General features: G+C 41.0%; 1 protein-coding gene across 2 annotated transcripts in view; it reads right to left on the bottom strand.

Moving 5' to 3' along the window:
* The window catches only part of TMEM150C (transmembrane protein 150C), a 147,053-nt gene extending 123,040 nt beyond the window's left edge, over window positions 1-24,013 (bottom strand). Inside the window, exon 1 of one of the 2 annotated variants that reach the window (XM_075204548.1) lies at window positions 23,763-24,013. The gene's annotated coding sequence lies outside the window, so the exon portion shown is untranslated. The remainder of the gene's footprint in view (window positions 1-23,762) is intronic. The other variant, XM_075204549.1, reaches the window with a different exon arrangement.
* Window positions 24,014-24,636: the final 623 nt, after the last annotated feature.

Below are 24,636 nucleotides of genomic sequence, written 5' to 3'. Positions count from 1 at the left end.
ACTCAGATATGACTTGTTTTAACATGTAAATTCACAGGGCTTGATTCATTATGGAATGTAAATGCCAATACGTGCCGTATTTTGCACTACATTTCACTGCTCATACCCAGAAACGGACTATATTCCAGTGAACACTAGTACATTCAATTCATCTTCAAGTGCAAATGACACTTCCGATGTTCTGCCTATGTTTTTATGGGCATAACGGGGAGAGGAAGGTATGTATGCATGTAGTCAATGCACAGTGTGTACCACGATAGATCACACCCAGCATCGTCTGATTCAAGCTTTGGGCACCTCTCAGGCGCGTGTTTTTTTGTCGTATCATTTGCAACAGCTATAGGTCAGGTGTAAGTGTCAAGTGATAGTGATGACAGTCGCACATGCATGTAGGGTGTGTGCAATCAAGAGCAACTGTAAAAATGTACTTTATGTACATTATCATCCTGATAAATGGGCACATCAGTGGGTATAAACTAGAGATGCTTGGGCTCGGTTTTCCAAAAACCGAGCCCATCCGAATTTAGGGGATCCGAGTAAGCTCGCGAGCTGGCTCGCCACTTTCACGCGTCCTCGGATATGAATCAAGGAAAAACGTCATTGTTGCATTGTCGGATCTCGCAGGTTTTGGATTCCATAAGTACCTCCCTCCCCAGGAGATCCAGCACCATTGCTCACACAGAAACAGGGGTAGCAGTGTTCTTGTCACTCTCCATTCTCCAGTGACATTGCTCATACAGAAGCAGGAGGGGTAGCAGTGTTCTTGTCACTTGACAAAATTGGCTGGAAATGACTGGAAATTATTGTAATTGAGGTTAATAATAATGTAGGAACAAAAAAAAAACCAAATTATGTGATTTTAGAAAAAAATAGGGATTTTAGAAAAAAAAAAACAAAACCAAAACCAAAACACACGATATAAATGGTTTGAAAGAATATAATTCAATTTATACCAACATAGAAGTAGTATGAGAAATATCAGCAGCACGTGGGAGTGCAGCTAACAGAACGAGTCTCATGTGTTGGTTGTAGTCCATTCTTTAGCAATGTGGGTAGTCTTGGTGGAGATGGGTAGGTCTGGTGGCTGGATATTCCAGTCTTTCAACACTGATAAGACCTTATCAGGTGACGGTACCACCGTTTCTGTGGACGAGTAGCTTAGTCAGGAAACCCCAGCGGTATTGAATATTAGCCAATCATAAGTCTAATGTTATCTGGTGAAACAACCTACCTTGGTCAGGGAGCAGCAGAGATATCTGGGTACAGTTGGAGATCACCCAACTCCTAGTTCTAGCTCCAAGACTGGTCACATCAGCTTTGATTTCTTTAATCGTTGCTCTGAGTTCAGAGGTGATGTCTGTTTAAGAGCTGACAGTAGAGATTGAATGGATCTTAGAGTAACGGGGCTGTCCATTTTCAAGGCCTGTGTTCCACCCAGATCACTGGAATGCTCTGGTTGAGTCCTGGTGGAGAGGCTTGGGAGAATTGGTCGTGTTTGCTCTGGTGTGGCTTGTGATATAGCCATTTTGGACGAAGATTCCCTGGTGCCCAATCTAATATGTAATTCCACCAGCTGCTGCTCAGCCTGTATATTACCAGGGACAGACAGGTCCAATGATAATGTCACACACTCAATAGAAGGCAGCAGCGGCGCAGCAAGGCATCCTGCTCTTCCCTCTTGACAGATATTCTCCGCCACCAGAGGAGCTGAGGATGAAGCAATGGTTACTGTAAGTTAGAGAAGCAGCAGCTCGGTTGTGCCAGCTACAATAGCCACCGTCGCTGGGTATTAATATAGACAGCAACAGCACTGTGCACCAAATAATGTATAAATAAAGAATTAAAGGTAAGAAATGAGTTTAAAGCAATACAAAGATCATATAAATGATATAGATACAACATTAAACTGTTTATTTAAAGCTGGTGAAAAGGAAACGTGTGAGAAAAGCTGATTAGCAGCGGGACAACACGCCCAGCTCACCCTGATCTCCCGGTGGAATATTTTCAAATGTAGGCTAGTATGTGCTAAACATATAGGTTAGATTTATGTGGACAAAAAAACATTATCCATAGTTATACATATTCCTGGTGCATCATTCTGCTACAAAGCACATTGGAATGGAACAAGTATTTAAATTAAGTACACCTCTATTTACCATTGCAAATGCACAGTACATTGACCAATAGTACATAATCACTGCGCCAAACTCTAAAATTGTTTTCAGTGTGATAAATAAACTGGCTTCTTGTGGCTCTTAAAATTCTCTGTGCTACAGAAAATGTGTTATAAACCTTTTTTTAATTACATTTTAAGCAATAAAGTAAGGGTATTACCATTTCATTGCTACATGCTGCCAAAATGTAATTGACAAAGAGATAGCATGTGTGGCTTGTTAAAAACAGCTATTTGAAAGCAAATGTTGTCTGTGAATTTCACTAGAAACAATTACATTTTCAGACTGATCATATGAAAACAATTATAATCACATAACAATATGTATATGATCTGTTTATTAGATCTCAACAACCGTTAGTTAACAGAGTCAATGACAATATTTTTCAAAACAAGGAATTTGTATTTGAATTGCAGATAATGCAAAGTTCACCTCTCTCAATTGGTAGTTCACATAAAAAAATATTATTCACTGTGAAATGTTTACTTAAGTAATTTGAGACTCCTATTGAATTAGCAGACTTGCAAGAGCAGAAGTGATACATTCAAGTAATGACTGTGCTACCTATTATTTAAAGTGAACCATAGGTTTTCCTTCTTTTCGAGGAAATGTCCTTATTTTGGGCCTAAGTATATATTTCTATTCAACCAAACAGGGTTGATATACATTGTCTTCAAAAAGCATTCACCCCCCGCCCTTATTTGTTTACACTTAAAAATCTTTTTAGGAATTGGATTTTTTATTTGTGAGTCATCAATTCAACTACACATAGTCCTTATCAAAAATAAAGATACTAGTAAACCATAAAGGAGCAAGAATAAAAAAGCAATTCACGTTTAACAGTTCCACAAAGCCATTTTTCTCAGAGATATTCAGTGTAATACAACAAAATGACCTAGGGCCTGATTCATTAAGGATCTTAACTTAAGAAACTTCTTATTTCCGTCTCCTGGACAAAACCATTTTACAATGCAAGGGGTGCAAATTAGTATTCTGTTTTGCACATAAGTTAAACACTGACTGTTTCTTCATGTAGCACACAAATACTTGATAGCTTATTTGTACACTGAAATTGAAAGTTGATATTTGAAAGAAGAATTGATGCTGTTTTCAAGGCAGAGGGTGGTCACACAAATATTGACTTGATTTAGATTTCCCTCCTGTTCATTCACTTTGCATTTTGTTAATTGATAAAAATGAAACTATAAACAACAATTTTATTATTGAAAGCATTCTTACTTTGCAGCAATTTTTTCACACCTGCCTAAAACTTTTGCACAGTAATATATACATTTAATCAGGTAACCTAGCAGAGCATTGTAAGTGTGCTTTAGAAAATGATGGCATTTCATGAATTAGCAATATATATATATATATATATTGGTTGAAAAGGATTGATAAATGCCAAGCTGGAGTAGTAGATGCAGGGAGCAGAGCTCGGTTTTTGAATCAAAGAAAACATTTGTGTTTCTCTGTTTTGCTTACATTCAATCTTTTGCATGAGATGAAAGTCAACACGCTGCATTTAATAAACAAATTATCAATTAAATGTACTCAGACTTAACTGCAATTGGAACATACAGCAGGAGGGGAACGGCAAAATAAGTCATTAGAGAAATCAAATGATCACATCATCTCCACTATGGCTGCCCATAGCATTCTTTATTCAGAAATTGCAGTGGCCAAAGCAATATCTGCTGCCTTCAAGGTCACACAGTTTAGACCCTGCTGCCAAATCAGTCATGTTAAAAATCAGATTACGCACAAGCTGCATTTTATAAAGATTTGCTTTCTGCGCCGTATACCTCAAAGACCCAGGCAGATTGTGAAGAAAGGAGTATGACTACAAAGACACTCTGTAGCTGCCTAATGCAGCTCTCTCATTATATTAATATAGCAACAAACCAAAAATCCACTTCTCACTGGGTGGGTGGGGGGGATATGGAATACTCACTCTGAATATGTTTTTGATATTTGTAGTTAAGGCTTCATGAGTCAACAACTCATATTCAAGTAAGACAAAATCATGATTGCAAACATGTGTTTTGCTATTCTACAAGTTTCCCTGCTCTTTATTATGAAAATTGTGTGCAAAAAAATCATTAAAGTGTTCAAATGCAACATTTTCTACAGATGGGAATTCTTAGGGTATTTTTGTTGCTTTTCATGAATTTCCCTAATTCTCCAGTTTTATCCTTGCATGAACAATATGCCAAGGGACAATAAGCCACATTTGAGGAGAAGAATTAATGAATCAATTAATGCCAAAAACCATTCAAATCCAAATATATTGGACACAGATGATCATTCAAAACACTGTGGTTGAAAAAAACTCTAAATCTATTAAAATCAGACCACATACCCTCTGGATGGGAGATGAGCAGCACATAATAGAAACAACATGGAAATAAAACATATTGAAAATTATGGTAGATTGTAGGTCGATAAAATTATGAAGCTTGAAATTCAAAGTGGTTCTCGAACCAGTTCACACTAAATTCTCTAACAATAGATAAATTATGTATTTAAGATAAATAAAGACACGGTGATATCTAAACAAGATCTAACATGTTAGATTTGGCTACATCATAGTGGAACTCATTTCTGGGTTTTTTAACTGCTGTGAATCCAAACTTGAACCTCTAGATCAGGGGTTGGCAACCTTTTTCTATCAGTATGCCGGCAAATATGTCTTCAAGCCCAGGGGGTAAATGTATTAATCTCCGGATTCTTGAACTCCCGCGAGTTCGGCATCTTCAGCGCTTGAATTTAAAGCGGCGCTGCCTTGTAAAGGGAAATTTCTCTTTACAAGGCAGCGCCGCTTTAAATTTAAGCGCTGAAGACGCCGAACTCGCGGGAGTTCAAGAATCCGGAGATTAATACATTTACCCCCTGGTGTGCCAGTAGTGCATGTGTGTGTATCAAAGTGTTCTGTATACGGTGGTACCCCATAACGTCAATTCTTCTTCTACCGTTTTGTTTGGAAAACCATAAAATTCCATCCACTTACATTTTCCGTACCGCCACTACTAAATTTCCACTTCGACCACTGTGTGTGTGTATAAATATATATATATATATATATATTTAATTATTTCTTATTTTATCATGCTAATATCATGATAATATTAATAGTAATGGGACCAACAAATAAACGTTCATGTTATGCCATATAATAGTGCCTCCAGTTCATATTATGCCGCAGTAATACCCTCAGTTTATATTATGCCACAGTAAGACTCCCAATTAATTTTATGACACACATTAATCACCACAAGCCATGTTATGCCACATAGTTGCCTCCAATTCAAAATAGCCCACACAGTTGCCCTCAATTCAAAGTATGCCACACAGTTGCCCCAATTCAAAATATGCCACACAGTTGCCCCCAAATCAAAGTATGTCACACAGTTGACCCAATTCAATATATGCCACACAGTTGCCCCAAATCAAAATATGCCACATAATTGCCCACCAATTCATTGTATGCCTCACATAAGTGCCCCCAGTTCATTTTATGCCACAGTAATGTCCCCAATGCATTTCATGCCACAGTAATGCCCCTAATACATTTTATGCCACAATAATGCCCCCAATTCACTTTATACCTCACAAAGTGCCTCAAAATATTTTTAAGACACACAAAAATGCCCCCAATGACTGTTATGCCTCACAAAGTGCCTTCAAATAATTTTAAGCCACACATTAAATGCCCCCAGTGAATAATCAGCCACAAAAAAATGCCCGCAATGACTGTTATGCCTCACAAAGTCCCTTCAAATTATTTTAAGCCACTAATAAATTAATAAAAAATAATATAATTGTGTACTTACCTCTTCCAGACGAGATCCGTTCCGCAATGGTGCTTGGGAAGAACTGGGCAGTTCACTGTCCGCAAGATGTCGGAGAGCAGAGCTGAACTAAAAGGAATAAATGGCAGCCGAAGAAAAGCTGAACTGCTTCGCTTGCGCAGCAGTTCTTCTCCGGCTGTCATTTAGGACGGATGGCGTACCAGGACACAGGGGGCTGCGTGCCACCCTCGGCACGCGTGCCGTGAGTTGCCGACCTCTGCTCTAGGTCAAACTTCAAATTCAAGTTAACAGCTTACAAGTTATAAAATGCACAATTGTACACAATGATATTTTCAAGCTAAATGCACTCTGGCTATCAGGATGTTTGAAGGGTGCCTTACAATGCATAAATAGGCGGTCGTTGTTGCCCTGTCTAGCTGGTGGGCATGGGCAAACACTACCAGAGGGGCAAACACTACCATAGGAGCCTCCTGAATGCATGGGTGTTTAACACAATTCACATGTGGACACACTCAAGTATAGCAGTGGGGTGTGGAATGTAAAGGAAATTGGGCTCCAGGCCATCTCAATTCAAAAATTAAGAAAACTTTATTGAACTTCTCCCTTCCTTCTTTATTCTCACTTCCTCCAGGACAGAAAAGCATAATGGTTTCAAAATGGTACTCATTTTAAATGACAATCTCCTCCTGTACATACTTAAGCAGATAGTAATGGTCTCTCCTCTCAACAAACTCCTGCACAGAACAGCCGTTACATACCAGCCGCTTCTGCTGGAAGTAGTTCCACAGGCACAGACCACAGGTGCATAACACACGCTCTTTATCTCGCCCAGTCGCAGACATGCAGATTGTCAATTATAGATCCTCATTACCTCCAACCCACTCTCCAAGTACTCCTCTGCCATGCAGTCTCCAACCTTTATACCAGCCACACTTCCCAATTAGCAGCACTGCACTATGCAGTGACTCCCCTCATGGAATGGGGTATCTTTGCAATTGGCTCTTCCATGGGGTGCCTGATAGAGGCAGCTCTCAGACTCTCGCTGCTTCTTTTCCCTGTAGTGCCAACCTGTGTCTGTTGTAGTAATGTTGTATGGTGTATCCCTGAAGGTGGTGAACCCCCTGTTGGTACCTTGCTGTGCCCCATTAATCTGGCTCTTATTACTGCCAGTATAACATGTTGGGCCACCCCCAAACTATGGGAAACATTCCTTTTGTGCCCCCCTGACAATCTGGCCATGGGCACCCCCCTTATGGCGCACCTCACCACACACCCCCCTTCTTCTTAACAAAGTTTGGACTAGTTAGGAGTCTTATTGCCCTCATGTAATTGAGCTCTCACTAAATGTGGCCTTGTGCCATCCGTTGCCCACCCTCACCATCTGCCGGGGAACAGGGACCTCCTTCCTACCTCCTGGGTCCCAACATGGTTGCTCACACATAAACGCATGGGGGATGGACCTTAGTTCTTATCTCCGGCAATGGTGCTTTTCACGCCACGTTGTAGCACTGCCCCTTTGCGATGACCCACATCATCGAGTTCAATTCTCCTTTTTGGCTATGGTGCTCCACCTGGTGTCCTCGCCTGCAATATTTTGTGCGGTCTGGGGCTTTTATAGGTAATGCTATTTGCGTAGCAGATGCAGTTCTTTGTGTAATTACAGGTGTTTTAGAGGTTCTAACCTTTGTGGTGTGTGGCATACTCAGTATGTGGCTTAACGCAGCAATAGAAAACCTCTTATCACCACAATTTACTATAAAAATGTTGCTAGGGCAGAGACAGTGGTAAGAGATGTCAACAGTAGAAGAAAAATTATGTTAATGTTTTCAACTAAGGAAAACATGTTTTATATAAATAATAATAATTAGGACTCTCTGCTATCAACATCTTGAGATGGGAGGACACTGCCACTGTCATTGTTAAATAGGATTCCCCCGATGAAAATTATCGCTGGTTAAACCTGGTGACAGTCTCTTCTAGCCCAGGGGCTTTGTTCAATAGGAAGAAGCCCTAATTGTGGTAAAAAAAATATTTTTTTGCTGGAGAAAGGGCTTTTCTCATTTTCTTAAATAGGCCCTAATGCATCTGTCACAACTTTGTTTAAACAGTATGCTTGATTTTTGTACCGCTCGGGTCGGTCTCCCAGACTCCCGGGAGAGCTGGCATTTCTCCTGCAATCCACTTGTTAAAATGACGCAATTCACAGAGAATTGTGTCATTTTGGCCAAAATGACGCGATTCGATGCGCCCCACCCCTCCCGCCCTCTAGTCACGCCCCTCTCCCGGACGTCGCCTACCGAAAGTAGGCAAGTATGGGTAAATCTAATTATTATAAAGCATCTCCTATAGCTGTGTAATATGAGTAAAAAAGGAAAAGACATGGGGTGTGGTACTTTCAAGCAAAACTAATTTCAAATAAATTAAAAGAAGTATGCAAATAAAATATAAAGTCAGATAAATACTTTACTACAACGTATTAGCAGTAAAAGGAGATAAAGCTCTATTTATTAAAGGGAGAAAAGCCCAATCTCTGACGAAAACAAATGTACCCCCCACGATCCTTGTTCTGCTATCGCCATCTCAGGATAATATCAGAAAAAAATTTAATAGCAAATGCTCTATTAGTTGAATAATTTTGAAGAATTTATTACTTTTTATTTTTTAATAGTGAAATTGAAAGTACAAGTCTGTGCTTTCAGTTCCACTGTGCATGTGTGAAACGGTTAGCTCAAAATAAACATTTACTGATTTATTTGTCTGTAATATGCCGCCATCGCAGCCTGTGCATACCTCCAAACAGTCCCAATTTGGGACAGTCCTAACTTGAGGAGCCGATTCCAGGACAGTTGGGAGATGTACCCCGCTATGGGTGTCTTGTCTATGTGAGTGTACAGCGGCAGGTGGCAGGTGAGCAGAGCACTGAAGAGGTGTTTTAAGGGGAGGAGGGGAAGAGGGCTTGGGGTCGGCTATTGCTTTAGAAGCATTGGCACACCACAACTAGATATCCCCTTCTCTTGTGCTCGAGCACTGTCACGATTAGGAAAATCTTAAAGTTGGAAAGTACGATATAACATTGAATAAGGTAACAGGGCAGTTTTGTTAGAAAGGCTACATCTGTGATAACATAAGACAAGGGAGACCATATATCCAGGGCCTGATTAAGGGTTCTGGCCGCCCTAGGCTAATACGGCCGCAGCGCCCCCCCCCCCCTCTCCTCCGAATATATAGGTGTATAGGAACACTCCTGAATATGAATGTTCAGGTGTATTCTCCAGCATTCAAATTTATACAGATTGTGCCATTGTCTCTTACCTGTTCTTGCTCTTCTCTCTTGCAACTTTGTTATCCTCTCGCTGGCTTCTGGAAAGTTGGCGTCCTGTTTTGAAAATGCAAAAATGTATTATAATGCAAACCCTGAATGATTAGGCCCTTTAGTTAAAACAAAACACTCCATTATGGCCAGCTAAAAGTACCCCATTGGACAGGCATATATAAGCAATATCTGAATATTTGTTGTCAATCAAATACAAACCTCTACCAGCCCCATCTCACTAATATTTAGTATTCTAGTGATTGCTGAGACCACCCATGTGACCACCACACAATCATGAGATCCTGCCCCCCAAAGCTGCTGTATTTTTTAAATACCCCCCACAGCCATTTTCCTTAACCCCTGCTGCAGCCATTTTCTTTACCTCCCACCCTGCATCCATCCCCCTTGCAGCTATTTTCCTTACCTCCACTCTGCTAGCTAGCTATCCCCCCCCCGTCACATCAAAACTCCCCCAGTCACATATATCAGCCCCCCTCCTCTGCCCTCCTTCATACATATCAACCTCTCTCCCTCCCTATAGATTTTCATGGCAGCCCCCCCCCCTCCCACCCTATAGATTTGTATGACAGTCCCCCTCTCCCTCCCTATACATATGCATGACAGTCCCCCCTCTCCCTCCCTATAGATATGCAGGGTAGTCCCCCCCCTCCCTATAGATATGCAGGGCAGTTCTCCCCCTCCCTATAGATATGCAGGGCAGTTCCCCCCCTCCTTATAGATATGCAGGGCAGTTCCCCCCCTCCCTATAGATATGCAGGGCAGTTCCACCCCCCTCCCTATAGATATGCAGGGCAGTTCCCCCCCCTCCCTATAGATATGCAGGGCAGTTCCCCCCCCCTCCCTATGGATATGCAGGGCAGTTCCCCCCCTCCCTATAGATATGCAGGGCAGTTCCCCCCCCCCTATAGATATGCAGGGCAGTCCCCCCCCTCCCTATAGATATGCAGGGTAGTTCCCCCCCTCCCTATAGATATGCTGGGTAGTTCCCCCCTCCCTATAGATATGCAGGGTAGTTCCCCCCCCCTTCCTATAGATATGCAGGGCAGTTACCCCTCCCTATAGATATGCAGGGCAGTTCCCCCCCCCTCCCTATAGATATGCAGGGCAGTTCCCCCCCTCCCTATAGATATGCAGGGCAGTTCCCCCCCCTCCCTATAGATATGCAGGGCAGTTCCCCCCCTCCCAATAGATATGCAGGGCAGTTCCCCCCCTCCCTATAGATATGCAGGGCAGTTCCCCCCCCCCTCCCTATAGATATGCAGGGCAGTTCCCCCCCTCCCTATAGATATGCAGGGCAGTTCCCCCCTTCAATTACCTGTAGTTGTGCCAGCGTCGCTCCTCTCCTCAGATCAGCAGATAGGAAGTGAAGACGTCCTGCTTCCTGTCTGCTGCACAGCAACAGGCAGCCTGGCGATTGGCTGTGTGTTGCTAACCACTGACCACCATTGCTTTTGATTGTCGAGCCCTCCACCCCCCCCCCCCCCCCCGCGGCGATCCCCCCCTCCCCCACCCTGAAAAAAAAATGAATGAAGAAAAAAAAAATTTTTTTAAAAAAAATAAAAAAAATACCCACAGGGCAGCGCCCCCCGGGACCCAGCGCCCCAGGCTGCAGCCTGGTCAGCCTAGTGGTTGATCAGGCCCTGCATATATCATAAGTACAGTATCATGATTCGGGATGAATATATCCACTAAAAATATGCAAATCATGATGTTTCGGAGCAGCACATTCTCAAAAGAGGCCTACACTCTGCTCACTCGTGGGGCCCAGGAGACTGAAACTGCATTGGCAGGCAGTCTCCTACATTTTGCTATGGGGCCCAGAGATCAGTGATCCATTCCTGAGATAGAGCCAGGGAGGAAGTTTGAAATTGTTATTATTATTTACATTTTTCTAGTGTCTCTTTTGGTTAGACTTATTTTTTGTTTGTATTTAGAGAAGTGTTTTGCCTTTTTTGTGTATATTTGTTACAGTTCCTTTCTTTTTTTGCATCAGTTCTCTTTTTTAAATAAGTCTATTTTTTAAAATAAGAATAAAGAGAGGCCTGGCCTTCAGTCCGATGCTTTTCCAGTCCCTGACTGCAGAAAAGTAGATCACTTGCAGAGGCTGGCCGGCATCTGTATAGTTTATGTATTTTGGAGCTGCCAGCTGCCTGCAACTGCACATTGTATTGGTGAATGGCGCTGGCCATCAAAGCAATTGAAGGTTTCCACAGACTGATTGGTAATTGACTGGAACTATCCCACCAATCAGAGTGTAGAATGCTGTCACATAGCTGTCCAGTACACGGAAATCTGGGTTATGATTTTTTATTACTAGAGGCTTTAGTATTGAAGGGGGCATGTATAACAATGTCACTAGAGATCTGGGGTCTGTTTTTGTTTTATTACTACAGGTTTTAGGGTGGGAGGGGTTATGTATAACAATGTCACCAGAGATCTGGGGTTTGACTTTTCATTACTACAGGCTTTAGTGTGGGAGGGGGTATGTATAATAATCCCACCAGAGATCTGGGATCTGATTAATTTATTACTACTGACAGTGAACGAATTGCAAATTTAGAAGTGGGGTATGGAAAGCATATATAGTAATGCCACCAGAGTTCTGGGTTCTGACTTTTATCACTAAAGAGATCAGGTTGGGAGGGGGCTATTTACGATAAAGCCACCAGATACCTGGAGTCTGATTTTTTTATTACTACAGAGATTAGTAATGCATTATAAAGCTACCTAAGATGTGGGCTCTGCTCTCTGCCCAAATCTATGTTTCCTCTCTCTGAGGTCATTCATATTAAATGAGTACAATAGAGGTCATTTACAATGTATTTTACACATTATTACTTGTATATAAACTATAATTTGTTTATGCAGATGGAGAGGAACAAAAGACTGAACCGATACATAACAGTATCAACATCAGCCAGAAAGAATGTCTTCCAGCCATGTATTATTAGCAGAATTAAGATAAGGTACAGTAAGTCATCATCATTAGCTATTTATATAGCGCCACTAATTCATCATCATCAACTTTTTTTATATAACGGCAGCAATTTCTGTAGCGCTTTACAATTGGGAACAAACAGCAATAAAACTATACTGGGTAATACATACAGAGAGGTAAGAGGGCGCTGCTGGCAAGTTTACAATCTATGGCTGCAGCGCTGTACAGAGAATTCAACAGCACTTGTATCTTGAAATCCGTGCTATGATGATTTCAGGTGTTGTTCAGTATGCATGCCTTGATGAACTAGGCCCTGTGTGTTTAGATGAGAGTTACACCAGCCATAAGGAGCATTGCAGATTTGCCAACAAAAGATTAATCAATTTATCTTCAGTCAATTAGTGAGTTACATTGGAGATGTACTTAAAATTGTACTGACTTTATCATACATCTGCCGAGTAACTTATCTTACCAATGTTAAGTGCACTTACGGTAGCCATTGTTGACAGTACTGTTATAATATTAATATTTTGCCTACTTGGCATAGGAGTGTGGTATGATTTGGGAGCATGTGTCAGGGTGTATGGGATGCAAGTAAACACACACTGTTGATTTGCCATTGTGTTAGCAAATTCTATTGTCGAATTAACTTACAGTGAAACTATATGCTGTTTCAGTGTTTATCATTAAAAGCTTTCATTGCTTATTGTATCACAACTGCTTGCATTTACTGCATTTTTTATGTTTACTTGTTTGTGACTGCCGACTATCTCACATCCCTACCTTCCCAACCCTTTAATAAATGTGCCGAGTTGACTTTTAAAGAATCTGCGAGTTTCTGTGTGCCCAAGGAGCTCCTTTTGTCAGGTTTTTGTCAGGTACAAAGGGTCTCCCGAGTCATTTCCTGGTGGAAACACCCACAGTTCACATCCCCACAAGCGTGACAGAAGATTCTGGTGAAGGCACTCAAGAAAAGTAACCCCTACCTGTTTGGTAAACTGACATTTATTATTTACATTAGAGCAGTAGGGGGGCTTGGGCATAGTCAGGTCACATGATAGGGGTAGGAGGGGGCCTCTCTATTAAATGCCTAAATTCACAGCATTGAACAGTGGGTGTAGGGCTTAATGACACGAATAAGGCCCAACCCCCGATATTCAATGCTGTGAATGTCGGTATTTTTAGGATCGGGAGGGTTGCTTACTCTTCTAGGGGTCCGGGAGGACTCCCCGAAATTTGGGAGCCTCCTGGAAATTCCGGGAGAGTAAGCAAGTATGGGCTTGGGCCCCATCTGATCTAGGGATGGGCTCAAGTATTATAACAAAAATGTGGCATTACAATAATAATTTTTATCTTTTCTTTTTTTTTTTTTTTTTTTTACTTTTTGTTTTAGTAATTTTCTTTTTTTATTATTTTTTTTTTAGTAGAACTGAGAGACCAAGCCTGGCCTTTCCGTAACACATGTGAAAATCCCCCGAAACTAGCCCAGTGAAGCGACATTTTATTGATAAATTGCAGTGAAAAGTGATTTTCTATCTCCACAATAAGCAGCAAAAGAAAATGAGCCCAGTTTGACTGAATAAGCCAATGAGCCACTTCTAGACTCTAAAAGACAACTACTGTATGCAAATTAAAAATGGAAAGTAAATTAATTTTCCTGGGTGACAATGGATCAAGCACAGCCCTACATGATGCTATTTTGTATAAGGGATTATCCACAGAATCAGTTGCAATTTAACTGCGTCATAAAACACTTATTGGTTGTTAAATAATGAAAATACTGTACAAATGTAAATAAAAAGTCCAACAGGGAATTCCCAACCTGGATAATTTGGTCACAGGGATACCATGATGTTCAGTTGAGACGCAGACAAACTTTCCACAGCGCAAAGTGTAGTTGGAATGTCCTTACCTACAAATACAATGTGAAGCATGGTGGTTGGTCCTTGCCCCCCCCAAAAAAGGACTCTGTACCTTTTTTTGGTGGCAGAGGTGGCTTTCAAAAATAAAAATAAAGCACATACATTTAAATATAACTGTGATTACTCGTAAACACTAGCATCAACAATTAAAAAAACTGTTTTTTGTTCAAATTAAACAAAAATACTGCCTTGAATGCTACTTTCAAAATGTACTGCAAGACGAAGCAGATATTAAGTGGTTTTGCATTATAATTTGGCCAGAATTAGTGACAGACAGACAATACAGATAGCATCCTAGTGAATGCCATACAATAAAGAGCATCCTAGTGACCAATATATAACAGAGTATCCTAGTGACTGTCATACAATACAGAGATCATCATTTTGACTAGCAAACCATACAAGAGCATTCTACAGACCAATATATAACACAGAGAACATCCTATTGACCACCATACAGACATCATTCTAGTGCTCAATATGAAATACAGATATCATCCTAGTGATCTATATGCAATACAGAGCATGCTAGTGATTGCCATACATTACAGAGCAGAGAGTATCCTAATCACTGCCATATAATACAGATAACATCCTAGTGACCACCAAACAGTACAAATAGCATTCAAGGGGCAGCTGTACAATACAGAGAGCATCCTAGGGAGTGTCATACAATACAGAGAGCATCCTAGGGAGTGTCATACAATACAGAGAGCATCCAAATGTCCGCCATACAATACAAACTGCATCCTAGTAGCCACCATACAATACAGAAAACTTCTTACTGACCACCATACAATACAGAGAACATTCTAGTGACTCTTCCCCATATCCATACCTCCCAACATGTCTGTCCCCGGAAACCAGATAGGGGACATGGTCACTGCTAAATTGGGGGCATGGCCATGTCACAACAGGGGCATGTAGTTAGTGCTCTTCCATATCATGCCGCCTGTATTGATTCTCCTCTATATCATGGACCCACTGATATATGCCCCCCCACCCTGTATTGACTCTTCCCCCCCATATCAGGGCCTGCCTATTTATGCTATCTCATATCCTTGTGTTGATCTCCCCATTACATGCAGCCTCCCCTCATTTAATTCTTCTTGTACCTTTTGAGAGTCTCACAGTCCATCACGTATCCGTCAAAACGAGCATGGCGTAGGCGTCATCTCGTTGTTAGTCATTTTTCTTGTGATTCTAATGGGAATACTTAATTCAGCGTAAGGTGACGCAACTAATCTCCGGAACAGTCCTCAGAGACACGTTGCTTTAGGGTTTTTACAGAAATCTCTGCTCTTTCCCTCAGAGATACGTAGAAAAATAGGGAGAGATTTCTTACCATAACAGCTGGCAATATACGCATCTGGACCTCAAGGAGATGTTCAGCAGTTCCTTGCGCTGAACTGAATCTGCCCCTATGAGCCCCTCAATGCGTGCTATGCGCTGTGAGACAATCTGGCTGCAAATCAGAAAGCAGCTATCCAGTCAGATAGGCAGCTAGCCGGATGAGTCAGGGCTGCCAAGTCCCCCACCCTTGCAGTCCATGTAAAAAAAATATGACAAAAATAAAAAATTATAAAACACATCAGATGGCCTCTAGGCAGCCCCACAAGGCCACCTGCCTACATGGAGAGGTCCTGGTAAAGTCTTTGGCCATTCCACAGTTTAGTAACAACTCACATGTCTACTTAGTATGAGTAAGTAGGTATATGCATAACCAGGGCCGGATTAAGGGAATGGAGGCCCCTGGGCTAAGGGGGCCCCCATTCCCCCATGAGGCCCCCCGTTAGCCGGCCGCCGCCCCCCAAGCACTTACCTCCTTCACTGTTGTCCTTCCGCGGCGCGCTGTAAGCTCCTTACTGGGGAGATCTAGTGACACTTTCGCGAGATCTCCTCAGTATGGGGATTACTGAGCACCGCCGAAGGACAACAGTGACCGGCTCAGCAGCATTGATCGGACCCGATCAATAATGCTGCTGAGCTCTGTCAAGGGCCCCCAGATGCCCGAGGCCCCTGGGCTGTAGCCCAGTTAGACCTCGGGTTAATCCGGCCCTGTGCATAACACTAAGCTCCAGTACAATTTAGAGTTTATAGAAAGAATATTGATGTAAGATTAGATTCATAAATTCCTCTTCATGTTCAATATCACAAATTTTCACTTTTCAAATGATTGTAAGGCAACATTAAATTAAAATTCATTAATTAAAATGGAAGTTCACACTACTATTGATGTGCATATTTTGATGGATTATTAATGCATTGCAGATTTTATTCAGATAACAAGATAACTGTGACAGGCTATGGATGCCATCCTTCTTTCAAATCTATTGGATATATTGAGGAAATATATTATATTTAAAATGTAGGTATTATTTTCACAGTTGCAACAGATTGTGAAGGGGGGAGTAACATGGGGAATGATTGTGGGGACATATGAGGCATATATATATGGGCCCATCGCCACCTCAGGTGGATACTTGAATGGGTTTGCTCGGAAACTGCCCTTCGGCGAGACAGATTGACAGGTTGGTCCCTCCCCTGGATCCAGCCACTTTAATGCATGTTGTCGTGCAGAGCAGAACCGTTATTCCCTACCCTTCTGTGTGTTTCCACCTTCCCCAGCTGACTTCTTATCACACATGTGAAATATGAAGGAGAGTTAGACTGAAGAGTTCCAATTCATTCAGAGATATGCATATAAAGGGGGGAGGATCACTAATCTTGCACACCGGTCCACTAAATAGTTAAATTGCCTCTATTTTCATCAATGTCATGGCAGTATCATTTTATACAAAAGAGAAGGAGGAGATGTGGTCTGACAGTGTTACATACGTTTAATAAGAAGTATGATATAAAAAGGAAATTACTATTTTGTCATTGTTCCCAATATAAAATCCACTGCGAGAGTGCAAGTGGAACAAAGTGGGTTTTATTTAACACGAGTTACACATGTAAGGGATGCAATAAATGGTAAGACATCAAATACAAGTCAGCAGAGTATGGCAGATATAGCAAGGATTACTCAGCAAGCCAGAGATGAAGAGGCAGCAATGAGAAGCCGGAGAAACCACGGGTGTCAGGATACTTGATTTACTCTGGAGGCATGAGGCACCGGATGAGTAACAGGTGTCAGAACTGCAGGTTACTCGGGAGGCAAGAGGCACCAGGTGAGTCACAGGTATCAGGACTGCAGGTTACTTGGACTCTGGAGACACGAGGCACCGGATACGTTACAGGAAGCAGGACTCTAAGTAACTCGGGTGGCACGAGGCATAGGATGATCAGCAAGCGGAGAAAGTGTAGTGGTCGGCGGAGGTGTTACCACTAGACAGTGGAGATGACACACAGGGTGCAATGAAATGCAGACACAGGAGCTGGATATGCCCGTGAGTGTAGGTGCAGGATTACTAGTGGTGAAATGGAATGCAGACACCATAAAGCAAGGAGGGTCAAACAAGTCATGGGTCAAAGCCACACGGCCCACCATGATACCAGGGAGAAGGCAGAAGAGTAGTCACAATAAAGCCGCTTCTGTATCTTAAGATGAGGTGCAAAACAAGGAGCCAAACAGAGGTCAAAACCAGGAAATCAAACAGGATTCATAAACAGGGAAACCAGCAGCAGTAAGGCAACAGATGAACTGGCAAAGGCTGCTGGGACAGGCAGGCTTTTATAGGCCAAGGACAGGTGCTAAACCTTCTGGAGTAAGGATCTTAGCTCTGGCAGGTAGGAGAGCACTCCAAGTACCACAGTGGCCCCTTTGGCGGCACAGTGGTATTGCAAGCTGAATACATATAAAGGCAAAGTCCAATATAGTTCTTTGGTAGACAAGAGCTGCAGGAGGCAAGCAGCATCCACAAGGGAGATGCTGCAGAGCAGCCAGAGGCAGATTGTGACATATTTTTTACAGCGGTCATGGACCAATATAACTCAATAACAGTAACATACCTCACAACTCACAACTTTGCAACAAAATGCAAATAAATTATGAAACATAGAATGCGAACATGAATGGTGTTTGCAATGCACTGAAAAAATGCATGTCAGAAGAAGGCTTGCAAAAGTACATGAGTAGTGTTGGAAATATGTATTGAGCTTATTTGAACATTTGAATGCATGCCCAGAAGGTTCAGTACTTATGTCAAACAAGTTAGCCAGATCAGTGTTGCAGAGTGAGGACACTCATACTGTTCTTCTACACCCAATGCAACACATTTCTGACAATAAGAAATATGCAGTTTTACGAACACATGGAGACCAATTAACACATCTCATAAACTATACAGGTTTTATTACTTTTAGGAAACAAGCTACTGTTTTATAATGCACTCACTGACTGTAGGCTGAACTTCCTTCAGTATATAACCAAGAGTAACAACCTAGTAATGTTCCTTTTGTACACAGGAATACAGGAAGTCTGTGTAAATGAAAAGTCTTGGCAATAAACACCTATTACCAACACCTTATCAACTTTCATCACATCAATCAAAAATAATAATCGTAACAAACACCTAAATATGAGCAACACCATAACAAATCAAGTATGTTTCAACTTTCAAGGTATTTGTATCGGCCATGTACAAAACATAGTAAAAATAAAATGACACCTATGATGTATAACATCCTGCAAAATATCACTGAATTCTACATTGAAAAGAAATACCTAACGTCAGTACACAAATCAGTAAACTACTAATCCATGAAATGTAACAAATAGTGCATTGTTTAGACCACATTGTCATAGGTGTTATAGCTTATTTAATTTGTCATTTTATTTCTATCCAATTTGTAGGGTTCAGTCATAGTTATTTGAGTATGGATGGAAATTCTCAAACTTATATAAATTTGCATATTTATGGCCTGATTTAGCATAGGTCACAGTCTTGAGACCAGAGCGTAGGCATAAACCTATAGCAGTGAAATGCAATTTGCAACTAAAAAATTGAGTATATAGATACGACTCTAAGGGCTAGATTTACTAAGCTGCGGGTTTGAAAAAGTGGGGAAGTTGCCTATAGCAACCAATCAGATTCTAGCTGTCATTTTTGTAGAAAGCACTAAATAAATGATAGCTAGAATCTGATTGGTTGCTATAGGCAACGTCCCTACTTTTTCAAACCCGCAGCTTAGTAAATCTAGCCCTAAGACTTGAAGCTAATGTAAAGATAAGGTAGTCATCATCATCAACTTCATGATGATTACTGCTAGATGTTTTGTTTTTAAAAAATAATTAATTAACCAAATGTAGAACATGACACCGACCACCCCTCCCTCCCTAAAAAAAGAAGTAACAATCAGATCACCTATTTTTGTTTATTGGTTGGACAACTAGCGGGGATTCAAAGTCACAACCAGCACCAGGCTATGCAAGGCTGTGCTGGTCACATTCTTAAAGGAAGTGTCATGGGAAGAACAGCACAGGGGTTGCTATTGTGTAAAGTTCAGGAAAGGATCTCAGTTGCTGGTAGCCAGCAACAAAGTCAGGAACAAAGCCTGGGAAATCAAAGCCGGAGTGGTTGTCAGACAAAGCCAATGATCAGACTCCAAATAATCAGTCGGCAAAGAAAAGCAATCAGGAAAAGCTGGACTATGGGTACAAGGGCATATTAATTAGGAAACAACTGCTATTGGTTTCCAGCCTCATATCCTCCCAGATTGCAAGGGAATGGCTACAGGCAGGAAATGTGCAGAGAGCATGGTCCATGCAAATTCATGAGGATCAAGTTCTAATGAACAGGAATATTGACAAACAGCTCCTGCTGTGCTCAGCTGACACAGACTGATCCCAAGTGCACAGGACCTGGAATCAAGTCCTATGGTGTCCACTTGCATTTTTCTTGCCAAAGTGGGATTCTAACAGGGAGACCTGCAGCATGCGGTCCCCTATGTCACAATGTGGAACCAGCCCTGTCAGCACGGGGAGGAATTCCCTAAGAAAATTGGGTCCGCAGAAATCATTGGCCGCCTCCAAGACTAACCAACCTGTGCTGAATAGCAGTGGGACTCTTCTTGGTACCCCTTGGGGAGTGGCTGCCAGAAAATACTGGAGCCTGTGGAACTACAAACGGCAGCCATGGCATGCTGGAATATGTAGTTTCACAATAGTTACTATTTAAAAAAAAACACAGACACTAGTTTACAAAGACTTTTAAATTTATGTGATGCAAATTAATCAACTTAATTGACTTTGAGGTCTATACACATACAGTCAATCAGAGAGGTATTACAATGCTTCAGCAAACCAGACGCAAGCCGCCCTAGTTGTTTGTGCATTGATACCTTCATTCATTCTCGTCACAGCTTCGCAAAGAGCAAGGAATGTCATTCTTGTATGGTTTATCAGGAATGGACACAGAATATTCCTTATTGGTTTAGGAGTCTAATAAGACCTTGTAAACTGTTGTTTGTGGGTTTTTTTTGCCAGTTAGGTACATAGTTGAGCTACATATTCATAAGTATCATCCTGCCCAAGCAGTTAATGAATGCCAGGGTTGCTGGGACTTGTAGTTCAACAATAATACATTTGCCATCACAATATTTTGGGTCCTACAGAACAATTACTTTTATCTATATCTATCCAAAACATGATAAGGACATTCGTTATTTCGTCAGTCCAAAAGTTAGCAGTAATACCTGTTAAGATACTTTGTTGTATGTGGAAGCCTACAGTGAGCTCCTAATAACAAATGTGTTTGACATACATATTCACTAGCGATAAATACGCTATTGCAATGCCAATGAATACCTGGCCTATAGCTCTAATGGTGCACACACGTGTAATTTTTGTTTTTGGATTAATACTTTTATTGCAGATCAAACAGTTTGGTGACCAATTTTACCACACTTAATTTCTGACCATTTTTGATTGTTTATTATACAAACGAAGACCATATTTCCTTATCAAAATTGACTGACTTATCAACATTATAGCCAACCTAACTTTTAAATGTGTAATTATAAAGCACACCATGAAAAAATTACCAATTATAGGCACCTTGGCAGCTACAGCATGACTAGAAACTATTGAGCCTCGCAAAATGTCCAATTGTCATATTGCACTCCCAATGTCATCGGGAAAATTCAGCCATAATTCACAGTTCTAGAATTTTGGGATTCTTCGGATCCCTTCTACATAGATGTTAGGGGTCTGATTCATTAAAGCATGTAAAACAATCATATTCATCTTCAAGCAGATCTAAAGAAGCTTCTCTTGTTAATTATGGGTATAGGTACGCTCTGCTTATTCGGTACTTGGCGTATTGAGACAGACAGAACACACTGCTGAATACGTATAATACGTTTGATATAACGTTCCATCAGAACACAGACAAAAAAAACAACGATTGTCACCTGTTAATAATATAGTCATTAATGTAAAAACTTCACCAACTCTCATAAAATACATTTATCAGGATGTTATTAATGTCTACATAAAATTAATTTTTACAGTTGCTCCTGATTGCAAACACATGTTCAAGCATGCATACGCAACTGTCACTGCTATCAATCAGGACTTACACCTGCACTGTAGCTAGTGCAAGTGATCCGGCTGAAAAACACGTACCTTAGAGATGACCAAAGCTTAAGTCGAGCATAGCACTCCTTCTGTACATGGACTTTGTGCATACGCTGATCCTAACCCCTCTGTTACGCCCTTGAAATCGTAGGCTTATCGCATTTACGTTCCTTAATGAATCTGGCCCATAATTGTGTCTGATTTGTAGGAAGCGCACTGTCATTTTTTTTTAAAAAGAAATGTGTGAAATGTGTTTGTCCATAACAATGACACTTTATTTATGATGCAAGCCAAATATATCACTTGTCTTGCATTGAAATGCTTATGATCAGTTCTATGTTTACTCTGTGTCCAATCAGATTGTAACGGTCAGGCTGCAAGTTGTTCCTAGAAATTGTATTGGTATAAATATAATAAGGTTATCTTCAACACAATTACAATGTATTTGTATTGTTATCCTCCAAAGCAATTTCACCATCAATTACAGCTATTAAGAGAGCATCTACCGTGAAGTAAGGCTGTGGCATGGGCACTGAACAGCATGCAAATTGGAGGCTGGGCTGTTAAATATGTTCTACGAATAAGACCAAGAGATGTAACTAGGAAATTTTGCATCCTGGGCATAGTTTTGCAATTTCACCCCCCTATCCCCTTCCCTTGCAAAATTGAGGCCACATCCTCTTTTCTCCATGCAGCACCCACTTTTATGCATGTCATGACCCTCTTTGCCATGCTTTATCATCCAACGTTATGATAGCTATGGTACAATATACATTATGTAGCTGTCCATATATACAGAAAACGACAGGTACAGAGAAAAAACCCATTCTTGTACTTTCTCATTGCCAGCTCAAATGTCAGCCACATTGCAAAACCCGTTCTTGTTTTTAAAATTCTAATGGACATTTGTTTCAAATGTTATACCAATTATATTTTATTTAAGGCAGTCTCTTGACTAAAATTTTAAACGCAGCCTTACAATTTACAATGGGAGCAAGATTTTAGGAAACCATTCATCCTAATTGTAATGTGATTTTCAGACAGATAGTTTGACAACAGTTGAGAAGCGCATTAGCAGCGCATAGGCGTAAACAATGAATGATGTGCTTAGATAGAGATATGCCCATTTTCTCTTAGATCATACATAGACAATACAATATTACTCTCCAAATCATAAAGAAACCATAAACAAAATAATGTATTTGGCGTTGGTATGAAAGACAACTTTGGACATTTTATAATTTTCTTTGTGTGCAAAAAAAACCTCATAAAACTGTACAAGAAGTACAAAGTGTAATTTGTAACTATTATCTGATGACAGTGACATCCACTTACAGTCACTTCATCTAGAATGACATATCCAGCACACAGGTAAGATTGTAGTAGTAGTAAGATTGACAACACAGTAACATGTTTCAAGAGGACAACTAGCCAGACAAATTACAATTACAAAGTACTAGTGATTTTATTTTTGCCCATCATTCATTTGTTTCTTAATAACTAAATTGAACCTCCTGGAAGATCAACATCAGTAGGGTGAGGATATATTGCCCATATGAGGCTGCAGAGGGCTGTCATTTTATCTTCTTAATACATATGATAAGAAAGGCAAAATAAAACAATGTGCCAAATAAACCCTGCATACAACCTATCATTATGGACAGAAATGTATATTGTATTGTAGAAAACAGCACACCATGCATCTATCCATCTAACATTATTTATTATTTATATGTTTTTCTATTTGAGATGATTCAGCTTTGAAAGCTCTTCAGCGAGTACATTTCTAGGCCAGCTGGTAGCTGTAATATTAATGCCCACAGAGAGAGCAGAGTTAAACGCGTGAATGGCAATGAGAGGCAATAGTCTGAGTCCCATGGGCTTGATCAAGGACGATGCTGCAGGGAGTCAGTCAGTAAGTGGTGGTGTACACAGAAGCAGGCAAAGGTTTGTGTGAGTGGCTGTGCTGTGATCACAAACAAATGACATACACGCTGACTGTGCACCGCAGATAGGGCAGGGAGATTACTGCCGTCATAATCAGCAGGAAAGTCTCTTACCTGCAGCCTCGGATGAAAGATTCCACTGAAGCCTGTGTCTACCTGGAGAGAAAGAGTCCGGGCTGCTGAGAGAGTGAGGAAATCTGCTGAATCGTCCTCTATCTCCTCCCTCTGTTCCTGCTCTAGACACCCAACACGCTTTTATCTTAGCTTCACTGCATGCTTGCTTTCACCGCCTTACACTTTTCTTTCTTGCTGCTTTCTCTCATTCTGTATGTTTACATTCTTTCCAGCTCCAATACCAAAGCCAGCCCTTCCCTCCTTTTCTTGTAGAATGCTAATCTCTTACAGTCCCGCCTCGTTCATTTTTTCTCCTTTTCTTTCTGTTCTGTTTCACTGAATTACTTACCAACAAGATGTAAGGAAAACATGCTATTATTTATAATCACATTCAGAATGTATAATTCAAATGCATGTTTCAATCCTTAACCATAAATTAACGTAATTCAAGAATAATACTCTCATGTATGCTTTGATCACTTTTCACCCATTTACAAAGACAGTGTGGGAACTTAATTTAAAGCTGCTGCTTATTATGATTATTATTGATGAGATTTTTTTTTTATTAATCAAGTGGACCTCACTGCTGTGCACAGCGTTTCAATCTTTTCTGTATACTTTTACCTGTGTACAGAGCGGTAACTTAAAATTTTAGCGCCTGGGGCGAGAAGGAAAACTGCTGCCCCCCTGGCCCTTCAATTTTAACTAGAGATGAGCGCACTCGGATTTCTGAAATCCGAGCCCACCCGAACGTTGCCGATCCGAGCCGGATCCGAGACAGATCCGGGTATTCCCGCCAATTGCAAAACTGAAACCGAGGCTCTGAGTCATAATCCCGCTGTCGGATCTCGCGATACTCGTATTCTGTAAATTC

Source organism: Mixophyes fleayi, chromosome 1, assembly GCF_038048845.1.
Source record: "Mixophyes fleayi isolate aMixFle1 chromosome 1, aMixFle1.hap1, whole genome shotgun sequence".
Classification (NCBI taxonomy): domain Eukaryota; kingdom Metazoa; phylum Chordata; class Amphibia; order Anura; family Limnodynastidae; genus Mixophyes; species Mixophyes fleayi.
The sequence above is the reverse complement of the archived record's forward strand: the minus strand, read 5'-3'. Positions and strand labels throughout refer to the sequence as shown.